General features: G+C 41.7%; 1 protein-coding gene across 1 annotated transcript in view; it reads left to right on the top strand.

The window, feature by feature from the left end:
* Positions 1 to 20,323, top strand: part of LOC110971370 (paired box protein Pax-7-like) — a 119,532-nt gene that overhangs the window by 71,557 nt on the left and 27,652 nt on the right.

The raw sequence follows: 20,323 nt of genomic DNA, 5'->3' as shown, positions 1-20,323 counted from the left end.
CGTGGAAGAAGGTGCTCTGGTCAGATGAAACCAAAATGGAACTTTTTGGCCACAATGCAAAACGATATGTTTGGTGTAAAAGCAACACAGCTCATCACCCTGAACACACCATCCCACTGTCAAACATGGTGGTGGCAGCCTCATGGTTTGGGCCTGCTTTTCTTCAGCAGGGACAGGGAAGATGGTTAAAATTGATGGGAAGATGAATGGAGCCAAATACAGGAGCATTCTGGAAGAAAACCTGTTGGAGTCTGCAAAAGACCTGACACTGGGACGGAGATTTATCTTCCAACAGGACAATGATCCAAAACATAAAGCCAAATCTACAATGGAATGGTTCACAAATAAACGTATCCGGGTGTTAGAATGGCCAAGTCAAAGTCCAGACCTGAATCCAATGGAGAATCTGTGGGCAGAGCTGAAGACTGCTGTTCACAAACGCTCTCCATCCAACCTCACTGATCTCAAGCTGTTTTGCAAGGAAGAATGGGCAAGAATTTCAGTCTCTCGATGTGCAAAACTGATAGAGACATACCCCAAGCGACTTGCAGCTGTAATTGCAGCAAAAGGTGGCGCTACAAAGCATTAATGCAAGGGGGCCGAATAATATTGCACGCCCCACTTTTCAGGTTTTTATTTGTTAAAAAGTATAAAATATCCAATAAATTCTGTTCCACTTCACGATTGTGTCCCACTTGTTGTTGATTCTTGACAAAAAAATTAGAATTTTATATCTTTGTTTGAAGCCTGAAATGTGGCGAAAGGTTGAAAAGTTCAAGGGGGCCGAATACTTTCACAAGGCACTGTATATCAGTCAATGTGAAATAAAATCTCCAGTATGTTCCTCTGAGTTTCTCTTGTTAACAAAATTACTCTCTTCATTTTCACCTATTTTCCAGTCATTTCTTTAAAAATATAATAAAACAGGAATAGTTACTAACATAAAGCAATGGCCTGTCCACAGCATAAGCCTACATGAAATGAAGTACAGTTAACACAGATATAAGCAAATCATTTAATATGTTTGTCCTTCAGCTCAGTCAAGCTCTGAATGTCTTGGACTTTTCCAAAAAATATGTCTCCATGACAATAAATTTGATTTCTGTTTTCATCACTTACGGGGGAGTTGGGATTTTTTGGGATTATGGCATCTGACAAAAACACATCGACATATCGTAAAATAGCATAACATGATTGCATAATTACCCCTGATTGCATCAGTTATTCAGTATTCTTATTGACATTATTAAAATGCAGTTACTGTTTGATCTACAATTTCAAGGAAAATAATGATAGATGGTGTCGGACACAAGCGACATCTTAACATCATCTTTAATCCCAGTTGCTGAATCCACCAACAACAGATGCTCAGCCTGACACTGTGAGGTACATCATCGTAAAGTAACGTGTGCTACTACATTAACTTTAGATGCAAATACAATAGCTGCAGTTATATGGCTTAATGAAAGCTAACATCCAGAAGGAATCCTTGATTGTCACACACTGCTTTTTTGATCCTGCCCCAGTCACAAGGGACAGCCTGGGCTAGTGATCATATATACTCTATATACTAAAACTTAAACTAGTTAGTGATGAATACAGAGTAAAAATCTTCTTGTCAATGGTCTTTGATGAGCAAACTATGAATGCATATTTATAATATTTTGTTCCTGCACTGACATTTATTGTTTTGTCTCATCTGACATTTATGAACAACCAGATTCAGGCCAAAAGCCTGCTAACAATTAAAGGAGGCAAAATGCAGTGTATTACATGAATAAGAAATCATGCTTTCAGCTTTTCCTTTAGGATATCGATATTGTTACACTTGTTTCTACAGTAGATATATATGAAAATGATTCAAATAAATGTAAAGACAGAAAAAAGGATGGTGAGCAGGAAGCTAAATCCCTGCCTACTTCAAGGCCTTCACACACATTACCAAAAACCATGTAAAGTGGGCATAGCTCTTTTGACATGCTACAAAATCTGCAACATATTAATTACAATTCAAACACTGTATTTGTATGCTTTATCATGACACATACTGTCAATTTTATCCTTTCACATACACATTTTACTTTGGGTATAATGTCTGAAAATGCCTAAATTATCTTTCAGCAGACTACTTTCAGCTAAGGACTGAGTTAAATGCTAAATAAATAAATAACAAGATGATAAAGGGAATAGCATCTCAATATCTTGTAAAAAAAAAAAGGCCGATAAACAGACCTGAATGCAGGAGATAGTACTGTGAGATAGCCACATGAAATCTGCACACCTCTGTTTTCACATCTATCCATCTATTAAAGACTCCTCACACTGAAACAGTCTCTCTCTCTCTCTCTCTCTCTGTCTCTCTCTCTCTCTCTCTCTCTCTCTCATAGTGTATGGCACATCTTTATCCTGCCTGTAAAGTCTCTACATTTACTTCTGAATCTACAGAAACTTTCAAATCTTTGCAAGTACCGATTAACTGAAGGTGAATGGCCAGATCCATTTAAAATAGGTAGCATTTTCAATGCCAGCACCAATAAACAGTAGCTGATAGGGAGGTCTGCTCTGCAGGTGAACTACATTCGATATTGTGCAAATCCCTCCCTTGGGGGGGCCTGGGCCCTCCACTGCCTGGGGGGCCGGGTGGTCTCTCTGGGTGGATGTCTCTGGCTCATCTGGGCATGGAGGCTCGTGCCCCTTGCTTCCTTGTGGCGCAACCTGTTCCACCCTCTGGGGCAGGGTGCTGCATGCGGCTGGCCCGTGCTGGGGCTATGGCGTCTCCCGGGGCGCTGCTCTGGCGCTGCGGCTCCTGGGGGTTGTGGTGCTGGCTGGGCCAGTTCGTGTGGGCCCTCCCTGGCCCCTTGCCTTTTGGCTCTGGGGGCCCTCTGCATCAGTACCGGTGGTCGTAGTTTCTGTCTCCCCCTCTGCTCTGTCCTCTTGGGCTGGATCCACACCAGACTGCCTCTTACTGTGCATTTCACATACTTCACACCTCACTGTATATAGCAACTCTTAGGCACGTATAGGGACACAACAGTTAGGGCCCCGAGGGCGGTTGTGGGCGCGATCAATGGGCTTTGTGGTGGGGCGGACAGCAGGGCTCTACGGCCCTGTCTCTTCTCCATCACCCTCTTACTTGCCTCCCCTGCTCTCCAATTTTTTTTAATGCACCACACACACTCACCTTGGGGGTAGGTCTGGGATGGCTGATGCCTCGCCCAGCCTCCCCACTTTTAATGCGTCACATGACACTCAGGCTTACACTTATCATGGTGCAGGGATAATGTTTCCCGTCAGGGATCGGGAAACATATTAATGGGAGGTAATGAGGGGGTTTCACAGGTATGGCTTCGCTGGTAGGACCCGGCTCCCTTATGGCTATGGGGCGGCGGGGTTAACCATCATCCGTGTTGCTGTGGCTGGGGGTTCCCTGGGGCCGGGGGTTGTGGCTGTGGGGTTCTCCTGCGTGCCCCATGGGTCCCGGCTGGTGTGGTTCTTCGTGGGCTGGGAGGGCGCGGTGGCTGAGGTGCAGGCTGGTGGCGTGTGGTGGCTTTGTCCTGGTGGGTTGTTGGGGCGTGTCGCGGGGTGTGGGGGCCTTGGGCCCGCTGTGCTCGCCTGGGGCCTAGTGTGGGGAAGTATGTGGGGTGCCTCCTGTCTGCGGTGGGTAGTAATGAGTTACATTTACTCCGTTACATTTACTTAAGCAACTTTTTGAAAACAATGCACTTCTGAGAGTAGTTTTACTCGGCCATACTTTTTACTTTTATTTGAGTAGATCTGTGAAGAAGAAACGCTACTCTTACTCCGTTACACTGGACTACATTGGACTCATTACTTTTTTATTCACCACATTAGATACGCTTTATTTTGCCAGAGAGATTCTCCAGTGGATCTATCACGTGACTCAGTTTCACCAGACATCGCCTTGCAGTCACATGACCACATACGAACTGTAGCGGCATAGCGACACAAACTCTACACAGGCAGCAGACAGGGAATGAAAAAAACGGGGGCATTTTTGAGATGTTTTATCTTGCTTTGGACTTTGACAACATTAGCATAGCATTAGCATGGATATCTCCGTCTTCGGCTTTTGTCTTCTGTTTGCTAACAACGGCCAAAGTGAAGCGTGACGTCAGACTTGGTAGGTCCGCGTGATACAGCGCACGCGCGGGTGAGGTTGGGGTGGTCGGACGCCTAATATTCGGATATTCGGGTCAGTCCGAGTTGTAATGTTATTTTCTATCTACTGAGCCTGTGCCATTTGGAGGGAAGTGAAATACAGTATATCTTGTCAGTGGAAGTACCGTAGTTTTGCACTGTTCAAACATAAACGTTTCCTTACTACAGGTATTTGTTTAAAAAGCTTTATGTTGTGAAGCAGTTAGATTTGGAAATTTGTTGTGCCTTAACTTGTCATCTCGTGAAGACGTTATTTATTTTTTAGATTTTTTATATTACTATTTGGAAATAGCAGAATTTACACATTATTTCACATTTTTGTCTGTCTGATCACGTAATTTCTAAAAAATAAATCGGACATTACAATCAAACAGTTACTCAGTACTTTAGTCTTTTTACCAAGTACTGTTTTACTCTTACTCGAGTAATTTTTTGGATGACTACTTTTTACTTCTACTCCCACAACCTCTTCAGCCTGCTGCCATCAGGGAGGAGACTGAAGAGCCTGAGGGCCAGGACCAGCCGAGTGAACAACAGCTTCATCCACCGGACTGTCAGGAAGCTGAACTCGCTCCCATTTCTGCCCTCTCTACCACCCCCTTCCCCTGCATCCACAAACTCTGGTCAATAAACCTCTGATCTGCACTGTAACAGCACATAGACTGTTGACACTAGTTGCTTTATTGCCAAATTTGCAATCCTCTGGCAATTTTTTGCACTCGTGTTGTCTTCTATGCCTTATGTAGATTAGGATGTTGTTGTCTTCAGCTTTTTCTCTTGTGTTGATAGTACTTCACGTTTTAGGGTTAGAGAGAAAATGCAATTTCAGTTCTCTGTATGTGTAACATGTAGCAGAACTGACAATAAAGCAGACTTTGACTTGACTTTTGAAGTAATGTTACTCTTACTTGAGTACAATTTTTGGCTACTCTACCCACCTCTGCTCCCCATTGGCGTCGCTGGGCCCTTACCACTCTGTTCCATTTTTGCTCTCTGGACTCGCATCAGGACCTGGCTCTGGTTCCCTCTGGCCAGCCTCCATTAGCGCCTTGCTCAGTGGTGGGCTGGTGGTCATCCCTTTGGTGGGGCGCTCAGCCCCTGTGTCTGGCTTCCTGGCTGTGCGGGGTTGGGCTTGGGTGGCGGGTGGGTCCTCGTGCCCCGGCAGCCTGGGTCAGTCTTGGCGCACTGGGGGTGTTGGTAGCTGCTCCTCTTGTTCTCGGGGTCCGTGTGGTACACGGTGGCTGTTCTGGGCTTCGGGGTCCTTCACACTTGCATGTTTGATCAGGTCTCACAGCTCATGTCGAGTCCCATTGTTGAGCAGGGATGGGGCCAGAATGTGCTGAGACTCCCTCCAGAGTTTCTATACTAAACTCATTCTCTCTTTCTCTAGTATCTTCTTCTGGCCCTATTCTATTCTATACTGTCAAGACATCCACAACTACAGAAGCACTCGGAGAGCGCAGACCTCCGCCATGCCATCTGTTTGGTCTGTCTGTCTGTCTGTCTGTCTGTTTGTCTGTTAACAGCATAACTCAAAAAGTCATGCGGCCATCTCTCAATTGTACAGAGACCTTCAAAAAAATCCTGGATCCAGACGGTGATCCGGATCACCTCCAAAATCTAATCGATTGTTACTTTTGCTCTTCCGGACATCCTGTAAAAATTTGGTGAAAATCCGTCCATGACTTTTTGAGTTATGCTGTTAACAGGCAAACAAACAGACAGACAAACAAACTCCGGTGATTACATAACCTCCTGGCGGAGGTAATTATGGTGTTCAATACTGTTTTTTAATCTATTTATTTGTTGCTTTTTTGTTGTTTTGTTTTATTGATGGTAATTAGTAGTCGGGAATAACACAGCACTACACTCTTCTATTGTAATACCACTGCTTACTAGTTCCTATCCCTGTCCGTCCTGTTTCGTCCTGTCCACCCTTTGTTTCCCCTGTACATTACTGAGGTGTAGCACTGCCCTCCCTGGCTCTTAATTCTAATTAAAGAATATCAATAATAGGAATTCTAATAAAGAATATCAGCTTAGGGCTCGACAAAGCACACTTGTGAAGTTGAAAACCATTTCAGGTAACTACCTCATGAGGCTCAATGAGTGAATGCCATGAATGTGCAAAACAGTAATCAAAGAGAAAGGTGGCTATTTAGAACAATCTAAAATATAAAATATGTTTTGACTTATTTCACATTATTTGTTTACTACATAATTCCATTTGTGTTATTCAAAGTTTTTGATGCCTTCAGTGAGAATCTACATCTAAATAGTCACGGAAATAAAAGAAAAAACATTCAATGAGGAAGTGTGTACCAAACTTTTGAATGGTAGTGTTATATCTCTACAAAATAGTAAAAGAAAACATACCAATAAATACAGTGAAATGCAGAGCATAGAATTAGAACTATTTATATGAAATATTCCCCAAAACATTATGAAAATATGCAAAACCCAGCACACATTAACTTTAAATGAAAAGCAATAATTGCATTTGGCTTTGTTTGCTTGCATACCTCAAGTTACTTTGTTTACTGTTGTTCAGTGAGAGAAATCTACTCTGTTTTAGGCTTGAACAAGTGCACTAAAGTCAGGTTGAATATCTGTGCTGGATATGCGAAGAATAGCACACAAGTGATCATCACTTAGAGAGGATCTGTATCAGGATTTGTTGAACTTCATCACTGAGAATGTTTGTTTACATATGTAAATGGATCCAAAGAGAACCAACATCTTCTGAGCATGCCTTCTTAAGTTTGAAAAGCTCACCTCTTTGAGAGAAGAACAAAAAGTCAGCAGTGATACTGACTCACTTGTATAAAATATGTTTGTTTGGGGGAAAATGACAAAAAAGGATCCGCACCAGAGTTGAGGGAGTTTAGGGGAGTGATTCTCATTTCCATATTGACATTGATTTGGTCGACGTACAACCGAGTGACTGTGCTCTGACAGTAGTTTGTCAGACTGCAGGTCAGTGAGTTCAAGTTGGACACTACTGGGTGCACTATTTACACTGAAGCTGAATAGAGAGTAAATCATGTCCATTTCACTCTCAAATGTTTTGAAGTCTTCAAATCATCTTGAAAATTCAGCAGGCAGTGCCCCCAATATGGATGAGTATAGCTGCAGAAGTGATCAGCTGATGTTGTGACTTTTTTCAGCGTGGGCATGTGGGTAAGAATGTTGCCCTCTACCTGCCTTGAGAGAAACTTCAGTTTTCTCATAAAAGCTGTCACCAGGCTATATATTTCATGTGCAGAAGTCCTTGTCTTGCAGCTTGATATTTAGTTCAGCAAAAGCAAGGTCTGCCATCTAGTCTGCATCTGAGAGCTTGATGATGCCCCTGCCTTTCTTCTCCTAAAACTCTTGAATCTCTGCTCTCAGATCCCATACTATTTTAAGAACCTTGTCCAGTCTGAGACATCTAATAGTTATTGGGCAACTGAGGTCCCCATGTTCACTCTCAAGTTCCTCCAAAAAGACAACAAATTGTCTGTGATTCAATGCTCTTGCCCTGATGAAGTTAACCACTTCATCTACAACATCAGTCACATGGCTATATTTTATCACTGACTTACACAACACCTCTTGATGTATAATACCATGCAAAAATATAAATTTCTGTTATGGGTTTATTTCAGCCACCTTATCTTGCATCCAGTGTTGCCAACTTTGTCGTTTTGGAGACTCTGACAGGAAAACTCGGATCATTCGGCAGTTACTGTTTTCAACGAGCAGAAGGTGCTGCTGTGAGCTCCTCCCCGTCCCAAAGCACAGGCTGTCAGTCCAGTAACCCCGCAGCAGTCCCAGTGTCTGATTAGAGGACACATCCATATGAACACATCACTCCGTGGCCAGACGGCAGGTGAATCGCACATGCGTAAAGTCATTACAGATCCCATCCAGACTTACGGAGCGGGATATAAATGAAAGTGTTTCTTCACTGTCATACTAAAATAAACCACAGCATTTAGCCTCTAGTACAAAAACATATTTTGGGTGTTTTATACTCACTTTTTGGTCTCTTCCACAACGTTATTCCTCTCTCCTACAATGTTGATTACAATTACATGGAAACTGGGAAATATGCAAATTAGGCGATGACGTCATTTAGCGACTTTTAGGACAGCCAACAGCTACTTTCCTTACTGAGGAGTTGGCAACACTGCTTGCATCTGCTAGTCCAACATTTTTCCCTGTCAAATTTGGACAGCCATCAGTTGTAACACCAACCAAATTCTGCCATTTTAGTCCCAGCTTGTTCATACATCTATTTACCTCTGTGAACAAATCACTCCCTGTCATAGTCCCTTTCATTGGCTGCATAGCAGCCAGCTCCTCCATCATCTCAAAGTTTTTTGTTAATCCACGTACAAAGATGAGTAACTGGGTTGTGTCACGGACATCACAGATGTCGTCCAGAACCAAGGAGAAAGTCTCAAAATTGTGCACTTTGTTTTGCAGCTGAAGCTACAGATTTTTGACAATGCTCTCCACCCTCCTCTTTACAGTTCACCTGGAAAGAATCACATTTACGAATGCTTATTTTTTTCTGGGCATATAAGTACTGCAGAGTCCACTAAGCAATCTTTGACAAACTCCCCATCAGAGAATAGCTTACTGTTTTGGGCAATTTTGTAGCACATTGGAAATCTCATATTGACTGCTGCATCCCTGATGTGTCAGCTTTTGTGAAAAATCTGTGCTGCTTTTGCATCTTAGCTAGCAAACCTTTAGATATTCGTGTCTGCTCTGGATCAGTCAAATGTTTGTACTTCTCCTTCTCCACATGCTTGGTTTCGTAATGTCAATTCAGATTATGATCCTTGAGCATTGCGATCTGTTTGCCACAAACTAGACACACAGCTTCACCTCTGACTTCAATAAAGAAATACTTAGAATTCCATGTCTTGTTAAAAACTCTGCATTCTGAATCAATCTCTTTTTTTTGAAAATTTTATTCATGCAAAGAATTTTTTAATTTTTTTCAAACACATAAAATACACAAAAAGAAAGGAAACCACAAGAGAAACAAGGGAGGAGAGAAAAAACCACTACAGCCAGTGTTTAACCATTAATAAATGAAAAGAAAAATGAAAAAAATATACAATACATGTCAACACAAGGTCCAAGAATGCCCAAAGCATAGGGAAAAGGCCAGAGATTGAGTCTGGAAGGCCTAATCATGAGGGAATGACAAAGTCTCAATAAATGGATATGTAAAGGTAAACAGTAAAGCAAGGTCAAAAAGGGTGCAAAGCATTCAGGCATCAGATTGTGGTCTCACCCTCCTAATATATTCTATAAAAGGGCCCCAAATCTTTTTAAATTTATCTAGGGAATTAGACATAGAGAACCAAACTTCTTCAAGGTGTAAACAGGAGACCATGCCATTCAGCAGAGAGGGGAAGGAAACTTCCATTCCCTCAAAATGACCCATTTCGCAACAACCATGTCAAACATGACTGCTTGTTGTAAAGCAGAAGGAAAAGTCAGAGAGACATTAGAACAGTTTTTATGCTATAACACTTTTGCCCAAAGATCATTAGAGATTACTTCCCCGGTGTCTTCAGTCCATGCCTCCTTTCTATGGAGAGAGGGGGTTGCCACAGAAAAGAGGTTGACCAATTGAGAGATCAAATGTTTAGAGGTGGGAGGTTTGGTCATAGGGTCATAAAAAACATGTTGTATTGGAGCCACCTCTAAGCAGGGAAATGATTGCTTAACAAAATTCCTAATTCGCAAATAATGAAAAAATTGACTAGCAGGGACTCTGAACTTTTCCTGAAGTTCAGGCAAAGAGGCTAGATGATTATCAATGTACAGATCCCTGAAAGAAATTAAACCAACATTTGACCACTGCTTGAAAACTGCATCCATCAATCCTGGCTTAAAACAAGGGTTCTGATATATGGGAGCATATAGAAATTATTGGGAGCCTCAAGATTCCCTTAATTTATTTCAAAATCTTGATTGAGTTGTAGAGCACAAAATTGTTGCGAAGGGATTTCATTTTGAAATCGGGTGATGAAAATAGAACAGCTGACAGTGAGTCACCTGTAAGTGATAAAGCATTACTAAGCTCAATCTCAGGCCATCTAGGGCCAGGCCTGCACACCTCTCCCCCCACAATTGAGGATTGATTCCAGAAAAGCCAAGCTCTGGCGTTACAGGCCCAATACTAATGTCGAAAGACAGGAAGACCCAGGCCACCCTCCTATGTCGACTTCTGTAAGTGGGCCCTTGATATACGAGGGGGCTTGGAGGCCCAGATAAAGGACATGATAATAGAGTCCAACATCTTAAAAAAGGAGGAAGTAAGGAAGATGGGCACATGCTGAAAAAGATATGCGAATTTAGGGAGCACGACCATTTTGATAATGTTAACACGTCCAATCAATGAGAGGGGGAGAAGTTTCCATTTGTCTATCAAACGCTTGAGCTTACCGATCAAGTCCAGATAGTTCATTTTAAAAACAAATTTAGGGTTTCTGGGGACAATAATCCCCAAATAAGAAAATTGATCATGAGCAACTCTAAAAGGCAAATTTAAAAGAAAACTGGGTCAAGGCCATCAGCTAAAGGCATAAACACAGATTTCTTCCAATTTATAGTAAACCCAGAGAGTTGCCCAAAACCATTTATCAGATTAAGAAGGGGTGCAAGAGAAGTCTTTACATCTGAAAAAGCAATATGACATCATCTGCATACAGACCGATGGTGCATTCGGAAGTGCCACATCTAATGCCAGCGATCTGGGGGTTAGCTCTGATGGCTATGGCCAGAAGTTCAAGAGCTAATGCGAAAAGCATAGGGGAGAGACAGCAGCCCTGCCTAGTGCCACGGTGCAACAGGAATGGAGGGGACCTGTCATGATTAGTTAGCACAGAGGATCGGGGATTGGCATAAAGCATCTTTAATATATTCATAAATTTCGACCCAAAACCAAATTTATCGAACGCAGCAAACATGTACCTCCATTATACAGTGGGTACAGAAAGTATTCAGACCCCTTGAAATTTTTCACTCTGTGTCATTGCAGCCATTTGCCAAAATCAAAAAAGTTCATTTTATTTCTCATTAATGTACACTCAGCACCCCATCTTGACAGAAAAAAACAGAAATGTAGAAATTTTTGCAAATTTATTAAAAAAGAAAAACTGAAATATCACATGGTCAAAAATATTCAGACCCTGTGCAGTGACATTCATATTTAACTCACTTGCTGTCCATTTCTTCTGATCCTCCTCGAGATGGTTCTGCTTCTTTATTGGAGTCCAGCTGTGTTTAATTAAACTGATTGAACTTGATTAGGAAAGGCACACACCTGTCTATATAAGACCTTACAGCTCACAGTGCATGTCAGAGCAAATGAGAATCATGAGGTCGAAGGAACTGCCCAAGGAGCTCAGAGACAGAATTGTGGCAAGGCACAGATCTGGCCAAGGTTACAAAAAAAATTTCTGCAGCACTCAAGGTTCCTAAGAGCACAGTGGCCTCCATAATCCTCAAATGGAAGACGTTTGGGACAACCACAACTCTTCCTAGACCTGGCCGTCCAGCCAAACTGAGCAATCGTGGGAGAAGAGCCTTGGTGAGAGAGGTAAAGAAAGAACCCAAAGATCACTGTGGCTGAGCTCCAGATATGCAGTCGCGAGATGGGAGAAAGTTCCACAAAGTCAACTATCACTGCAGCCCTCCACCAGTCAGGGCTTTATGGCAGAGTGGCCCGACGGAAGCCTCTCCTCAGTGTAAGACACATGAAAGCCCGCATAGAGTTTGCCAAAAACACATGAATGACTCCCAGACTATGAGAAATAAGATTCTCTGGTCTGATGAGACCAAGATTGAACTTTTTGGTGTTAATTCTAAGCGGTATGTGTGGAGAAAACCAGGCACTGCTCATCACCTGCCCAATACAGTCATTATGGGGAAACATGGTGGTGGGAGCATCATGTTGTGGGGGTGTTTTTCAGCTGCAGGGACAGGACGACTGGTTGCAATTGAAGGAAGGATGAATGCGGCCAAGTACAGAGATATCCTGGAGGAAAACCTCTTCCAGAGTGCTCAGGACCTCAGACTGGGCCGAAGGTTCACCTTTCAACAGGACAATGACCCTAAGCACACAGCTAAAATAACAAAGGAGTTGCTTCAGAACAACTCTGTGACCGTTCTTGACTGGCCCAGCCAGAGCCCTGACCTAAACCCAATTGAGCATCTCTGGAGAGACCTCAAAATGGCTGTCCACCAACGTTCACCATCCAACCTGACAGAACTGGAGAGGATCTGCAAGGAAGAATGGCAAAGGATCCCCAAATCCAGGTGTGAAAAACTTGTTGCGTCATTCCCAAGAAGACTCATGGCTGTACTAGCTGAAAAAGGTGCTTCCACTCAATACTGAGCATCGGGTCTGAATACTTATGACCATGTGATATTTCAGTTTTTCTTTTTTAATAAATTTGCAAAAAATTCTACATTTCTGTTTTTTCCTGTCAAGATGGGGTGCTGAATGTACAGTAATGTGAAAAAAAATGAAGTTTTTTGATTTTGACAAATGGCTGCAATGACACAGAGAGTGAAAAATTTTAAGGGGTCTGAATACTTTCCGTACCCACTGTACCTGGTCAAAGGCCTGCTGGGCATCTAGTGAAATAACAGTAGAGTAAGGTAGATGTGTTGTGTACATCAGGTTTAGCAAACATCTTGTATTTGAAAAGGAAAATCTGTCAGGAATAAAACCTGACTGATCAGGATGTATTAAAGTACCAATAAATTCGCTTAAGCGATTGGCCAGGGCTTTTGCTTTAATTTTTTGGTCTGAATTAAGAAGACTAAGGGGGCAATACGATGAAACCCTTGTTTCATCTCTGTCCTGTTTCAAAAGGACACAGATATGGGCATCGTAAAGGGAATAAGGGAAGGTACCATTTTTCACTGAACAATTGATCATCCGAAGCAAAAGGGGTGCGATACTATAAATATGAGTCTTATAAAATTCTGTCCCAAAACCGTCTGGACCACATGTTTTACCGCTGGGAAAAGAAGTAGTGTGAAGTCAGAGTCCAGAGCCAGCCTCGCAGTCTCAGAAAGGACAGGAATGTCTAAAGTGTCTAAAAAAATTGGCAAAGTCAGTATCGGTAGCATTAGATCTAGAGGTGTATAACTGTCTATAAAAATTAAAAAATGTGTCATTAATTAGCTTATGATCAGTTAATAGTTGACCTGGGTGAAAAAATCTTATGTATTGTCCTATCAGCTTGGATGCCCTTAAGTTGCCTAGCAAGCAACTTATCTGCCTTCTCACTCAGTTCAAAATGCTTCTATTTTAATTTACAGATATAATTCGCAACCTGTTCGCCAAGAATATGGTTGTAATCATGCTTCACTTTCAGAATAGCACTAAGAGTATCCTCAGATCCTGAGTTTCGATATTCCTCTTCCAATTTAGCTAGTTTCATCTCCATATCAATGAGATGCGAACGCCTAGCCCTTTTACAAGACAAGATGATATGTCCTCTTATAACTACTTTAAAGGACTCCCATAGAATAGAATCTGAGACAGCACCATTATCGTTAGTGAGGAGAAAATCTGCAATCTTGACTGATATGTAATCACAAAAAGTGTCATCTAAATATAAAGAAGGATTAAATTTTCAACTGTACTGGAGAACATGAAGATTAAAATCAATAACTAATGTGAGAGGTGTGTGATACGAAACCAAGATGCTATGATAAGTCGAGCTTATCACACTTGAAATAAGTCTAGAGTCAACTAGCAGGTGATCAATCCTAGTGAAAGTGCCATGCACGGGGGGCGGGGGGGGGGGGAGTATTGTCTCTCTAAGGGGTGCAGAAGCCTCCAAATATCAACCAAGTCTAGGGATTTAGTAAGATCATTAAGAACAGGAACAGATTTCAACAGCGAGGCAACGGACGAGGAGGACCTATCCAAAAGCGGGTCAAAATAGTTAAAATCACCACCAATAATCATATTATGATTATCATAATTCATGACAAGGCTGAATATTTTACAGAAAAAAATCAGGGCTATCAAAATTGGGGGCATAAATATTTAAGAGATCTAAAGGTACTGAATTGACCAAACCCGTAACCAAAATGTACCTCCCACCGGGATCAGTAATCAGAGTTTTAAATACAAAAGGAATGGACCTATGCACAAGAATGGCAACTCCATACAGATCTTAAACGCCTCTGCTCAGAAGGGTGGATATGGGTCTCCTGTAAAAAGATAATATCAGAGGACAGGGACTTTAAATGTGAAAATATTTTACCATGTTTGAGAGCTTTACCCATACCTACAGTTCCAGGTAGTAAAAGTTATATGACTCATCACTGACCTAAATATATGTATGATATGTCTATGTAAAGAGGCGAAGAGTTATGAAAGACATGCTGGGTACAAAAGACTGGCAGAACATCAAATGACAAAAAAAACAAAGACAAAAAAACACATAAAATCTACAAAGACCCAATACAAAAAAAAAAAAATAAAAACACATAAAATCTACAAAGAAATACCCACTCTAAAACTTAAGCGGGACAACCCACAGGCTAACAAGGAGGCTGCCGGGCAACAGAGCAAGCCAAACTCCACACTAAGGGGCCGTTTACATGAGGATGCTTGCAGGTGAAACGGCAAAATATTTCAACAAAACACCCTACCGTTTATACGAGGACTTGAAAACGCAAAAATTTGAAACCGGCCTCCAGAGTGGAAAAGTAGAAAACGCTCCGCTGTTACGTTTCTGTCTAAACAGCAAAACGCAAAACTTTGCGGAGATCTGACCACGTCGCGTACGCGATTACGTCACATACGTGCTTTGGTTTGCCGGCCGGTACAAGGACGTAAACAAAGATGTGTGATTATTTCCATCCTTCCTACCTTCAAGCAACTCTGGCAGCTCTATGTACACTACAGGAGTCTTACCAACAAACGTACAGAATCTGTACAGATTCCATTCATGAACATTTACCGCGGCGGAGATCCGAAAAGGGAGATAGTAAGCATGCGCGTAGACATGGCAGAGTTTTATCACAGCGCCACCCAGCTGCCTGGCATGCATATCCAATCGAATTCCACACACTATAGAGTCACCGTATATACGCAGATTTCCTTCAAAACCGCTCGTCTAAACGTGAAATGACAAGACGCCACTTTTGCGTTTTCTGTTAGGATGGTCCTCGTATAAACGGCCCCTAAGAGAAAAAAAAAACAGTTACCACGGAGCACCGTGCATAGCTCCAGAACATTAAAAAAAAAAAAAAAAAAAAAAAAAAACTTAAAATGCACCTATGACAGGGGTGTCAAGATCCGTTCCTGGAGGGCCACTATCCTGCATGTTTTAGATGTTTCCCTCTTCCAACACAGCTGATTCAAAATGATCAGGCTCGTTATCGAGGGCTTCTGCTGAGCTTGATGATAAGCTGATTATTTGAATCAGGTGTGTTGGAAAGAGGGAAACATCTAAAACATGCAGGATAGTGGCCCTCCAGGAACTGAGTTTGACACTCCTGACCTATGAGATAAAGCTCAACAAGAAAGATATTCAGAACACACACCTATTAAAACACAAAGGCATAACTGGTGGAAAGGCACACACTGTGCAGCAATTACAATATCAAAATTGAAAAATGTAAAGGAACTATATAAAATATATATATAAAACAATGACAAGAATTTTATATATATATATATATATATATATATACACATACATACTCTCGGCTATTTGCATAGCAGAGAGTGTTTCTTCAGATTATATACAACAAAAAATGACAAATAATTGTGTCCCGGTACTGAATGTGTGCACAGAAGCGTCCGTAGTGCACTATGTGTACTATTCTATTCCAACCAAATATATAATGCTGCAACAGTGTTCAACCTAAAATCTGTGCATTTATATATGTCAATAAAAAAGTGCCATCTCTGAACGAAAATGGAAACTCTCTCCCTGTGGTACTGCAAAGGTGCTTGTTGGCGACTGAGACGTAAGACAATGAATTGTGGACAGTACATGTGGTTGCTGGGTAACTCAATGATCCACGTTTGTGATATGTTAAAGATGAATGTTCTGAAAAGGTGCAACAGTGAAGCTCCCAGTAGTGGCACTCCAAGTGGGAGTCTTAAATGAATTGTTGAAGGTGAGCTGCTGTGTTTACAGGCAAGCTCACAGTAAGAATGATGGATGCCTGTGTCTCCAAGATGGATTGCTATATTGAGAGCTTGAGTCACGTTGTTGTCGAACCTTTGTGCTGGCAGACCAGTAGTCAGTGAAAAGGTGAGTTGTTGTTGGTAATGGGGGATGGAGAAGAGGCGCTGACAACCTGGATAGGATCAATCACACCCAGAAACCCAGGCGAAGCTACGGAGAGCAAGGTGTCTGCCGGGGAGAGTACTGTTGTGGTTTATTACGGTTGAAAGCTTTGAAAGTTTGTCAGAAGTTGATATAGTTCAACTTTGCTGTCAGCGAAGTGGCAGGTGAGGACTTTCCCTTCAGCTCTCTGAAGACCCACAGAAATCTGATTAGGAGGTTATATGTGTAGGGACATTGTCATTAGCATTGTCTGGAATAGGGGAGTGCAATGAGTGCTTCTGGGTGCATAGAGAGAAAGAGTCAGCTTTCCTGGAGGCTTGTCTGCTTCAGACATCAACGCGGATTTTTTGATTTTGGTTTTATTTTTTTTCACTGGGCGATGCTGTGTCTGCTGGATGGAGGATTGTTGTGGTTTATCATGGGATCTAAGCTGCAGGAGTTTGTCAGAAGTTGAAACAGTTTCACTTTGTTGTCAGAGTGGTGGCAGGTAAAGCCTTTCTCTTAGTGCTTTCTGAAGACTTGCTTTGGGCATTAATGCTGGAGCAGCACTGAGGAAGAAGAAATTACATTTTGGTGTTCCGTAAGAAGAGCCTCCTTCGTTGTAGCTGCTCAGTGAGGGTGAGTGATTGGATGAAAAGTGTCTGATGCACCTGGAGAATGGAGAGAAGAATTCTGAATGGAGTGGTCTCTTTGGGAAGGGCAAACTTGTTTGATGGCGTTTCTGGAGCAACACCTATCCCCTTGTCTCATGGGCCTCATTGTGGAATAGGCTGATAAGCGTTGAGGAGATCTGGAGTCGGGATGAATTTTTCCTCGTGGAGCTGATAGATTAGTGGTTAGTGGTAAATTAGATTTTTCAAAAACTTTCAGATTGGCAACAGGGCTGAGCAATGGGATGTGTTGCTCTATACACGAAAAGTGAAAACGAACAAGTGGGAAGGGTAGAGTGGTATGTGTAGACGTACAACAAGAAAGGAGAGATTAAAGTGTGGTCCTGCTCCTGAACTTCAACTAAAGATTTTGTCTCCATTGCAAGTTTAAGAAGTTTTTCTATGGCAATAAATAAGGGTTTCAGAATGCAGAAAAATACATTGAAAGCTCAATCGATGACACGTGTTAACTATCTAAAGCTTTAATTGAGTTTATGGCTGATGTATATCAGAGAACAAAATTTTAAAGGTGAAACGGTTTGAAGTCACTAAATGTGTAGAACTAGTAGTGCCCTAGAAAACATATGGAAGACAAAAATACAAACAAAGAGAGAGGATAACGAAAATGTGTAATACCTGGAGAGACTGCAGTGTGCGATTGCTGAAAGGTTTTGCAGTTGTAGTAGCTTGGACACTTTGGCACGTAGATAGGATGAGCTTGTGATGAAACTCTCATCTCTGTAAATAGGTTGAACCACAGCCACCACTAGATATTTGTCATCTTTCATCATGTTTTGCTTGTTCCTTATGGACTTTCTTGTGGTTAATTGAGTTACAGATGGATGGTGCACAAAGATCGCAAATGAGCTACATATTATAAAGCCTGTCGGACCTCTTTAATTAGAGCATGCTGAAAGATTAGTACAGAAATTATGCCCAATGAGACCATCCAGCCATTCTCTATATACCGATTTATCCTCATTAGGGTCGCGGAGGGGCTCGAGCCTATCTCAGGTGACCTGGGCGAAGGCAGGGGACACCTTGGACAGGTCGCCAGTCTGTCGCAAGGCTACATATACAGACAAATAATCACACTCGCATTCACACCTACGGGCTATTTAGAATAATCAATTAACCTCAGCATATTTTTGAACTGAGGAAGCTGGAGAAAACTCACACACGCACAGGGAGAACATGCAAACTCCAGGCAGAAAGATTCTGGGAAACCCGGGATGTGAACCAGTGATCTTCTCACTGCAAGGCAAAAGTGCTAACCACTATGCCACTGTGCAGCCCTCAATGAGACCAAAAAGTAAAATTAAAATTTAATAGAGGAGAAAAAAATATACAGAATATATCCCCTTTTTGCCCCGCAAGTCGTGTCCTTTTCCACAGTGTAAGCTGATCTGTTCCAACCCCACAGTGTTTGGAATAGCATCCCCATCTTCCAAGCATGATATCCCGATTTTCCTAACTGGAATTCTGAACGGATGGCTGGTTTTATTCCTTTGGGAATCAAGAGAAAGAAAGACCTGACTGGCTCTACAGGCAGCCAAAAAAAGGCACTGCGACTGGTCAATGTTCACGCCCGTCCTACATTTCTGCCCTCCGATTGGTTCCCTTGTCCCGACCAGCTGTGTCCTCCTCTGCCTCCTCTTCTTCCTCCTCATAATTCTCTTCCTCATTATTGTTCATGTCATTTCTGTGCTTTAATTTAAAGTCTAGTCCACTGCTGTAGGGACACAGATAACAAGTCAATGAAATAAACAACATCATTGACTTGTACAATCCTGGTAACAAGGTAGACAATTGTTAAATTTAGAAAGACAGAAAACATCTGCACTAATACAGGGAATGCATTTATTCTCTGTATTAGGGAATGCATTTATTTTCTGCATTTATTCCAAATATGCTTCATTCACCCTTTCAGTATATGTCACTGCTGCACTTATAGGGTATATACAATAGCATGAAGGATGACAACAATTACAACAAACTAGCATGTCATAATATTGCACATTAAAATTTGACTGTGTAGTCACCTGTTTGTGTGCTCAAGCGAAACACCCGTGATGTATGTGACATATTCCACTGCAAGGAGAATTGTGGGTCAGAAGGGCGAGTAAGGCATGCTAGCTGGCATACTGAAAAATGAGGCAGGAATTGGTAGCACATCCAAGCTTATTTAAATTGATATACTATTTATTTGAACATACTAAATCTTTTATAGCATGATAGTATGGATATTAGAAAGCACCCACTGTTTGGGCACTCAGTAAGCACAAAGACCACACTCCTTTAAAAGCCACAGTCTTGTCAAAGATGAAAGATGGGTCTTGGACTCAGATTATCTTGCATCTGTAACCCACGAGGGTAAATGACAAGGACCAGAACTAGGTTCTGGGTGAAAAGGGTTTACAAGAAAGGAAAATTCAGCACAATGAATAAATGGAGTCACAAGATGGTTAGACTTGAGCTCCATAGGGTTTTATATGAAAAAAATAATAAATGAATGTACATTTGTGCATAAATTGCTTGGTCACAATGTTCAGTTTTTTTTTGACACAAAACATAAAAGTCAACCCCAAATAATTAGTTGAAAATAAAATAAAAGTTTCAATCTAAGTTGGTATCCTCTTTCAATGTTCCTTCACATGTTCTTGTAATTGTTCCTTTAAGTTCCAGGTTTGTTCAGTTTAGTGTAGTTTCAAGGTGCTCTTAGGTTCAGTAAATCTGTCTGAAGTCGAATAGTCAGATGTGGTCAAATGTGGGTGATTCTACCACACAGCATGTCAATGATGAAAATTAAGAGGACAGGTCTCTCTTGGGAATGAAACTTAGTGTCTCAATGAGACTACCTGTTTAAATAAAGGCTAAATAAAATTAAAATCTTGATCCTCTCCTTGGATTAAGAAAGTATCTCACTGACTGGGGCTCGCCATCTCCTTCGTGAAAGAGAATCCAATTCCAAAATCTAAGGTTTCCAAAGATTTAAGAAACCTAGCCAAGACTCCGCCAAAAATAACAAACTCCTGGCGCACGGGTCTGTGAATCACGTCGTTCACTCAGTTCATGGTTTGTTCAAGTTAACTCAGGACTAATAAAAAAAAACAACAACAATTGATTCTGGAATCTCTAATTTCTGCACCGCAG

This window comes from Acanthochromis polyacanthus, chromosome 6 (assembly GCF_021347895.1).
Source record: "Acanthochromis polyacanthus isolate Apoly-LR-REF ecotype Palm Island chromosome 6, KAUST_Apoly_ChrSc, whole genome shotgun sequence".
In the NCBI taxonomy this organism is placed as follows: domain Eukaryota; kingdom Metazoa; phylum Chordata; class Actinopteri; family Pomacentridae; genus Acanthochromis; species Acanthochromis polyacanthus.
Note: the sequence above shows the minus strand (reverse complement) of the source record. Positions and strands in the feature narration are given on the sequence as shown.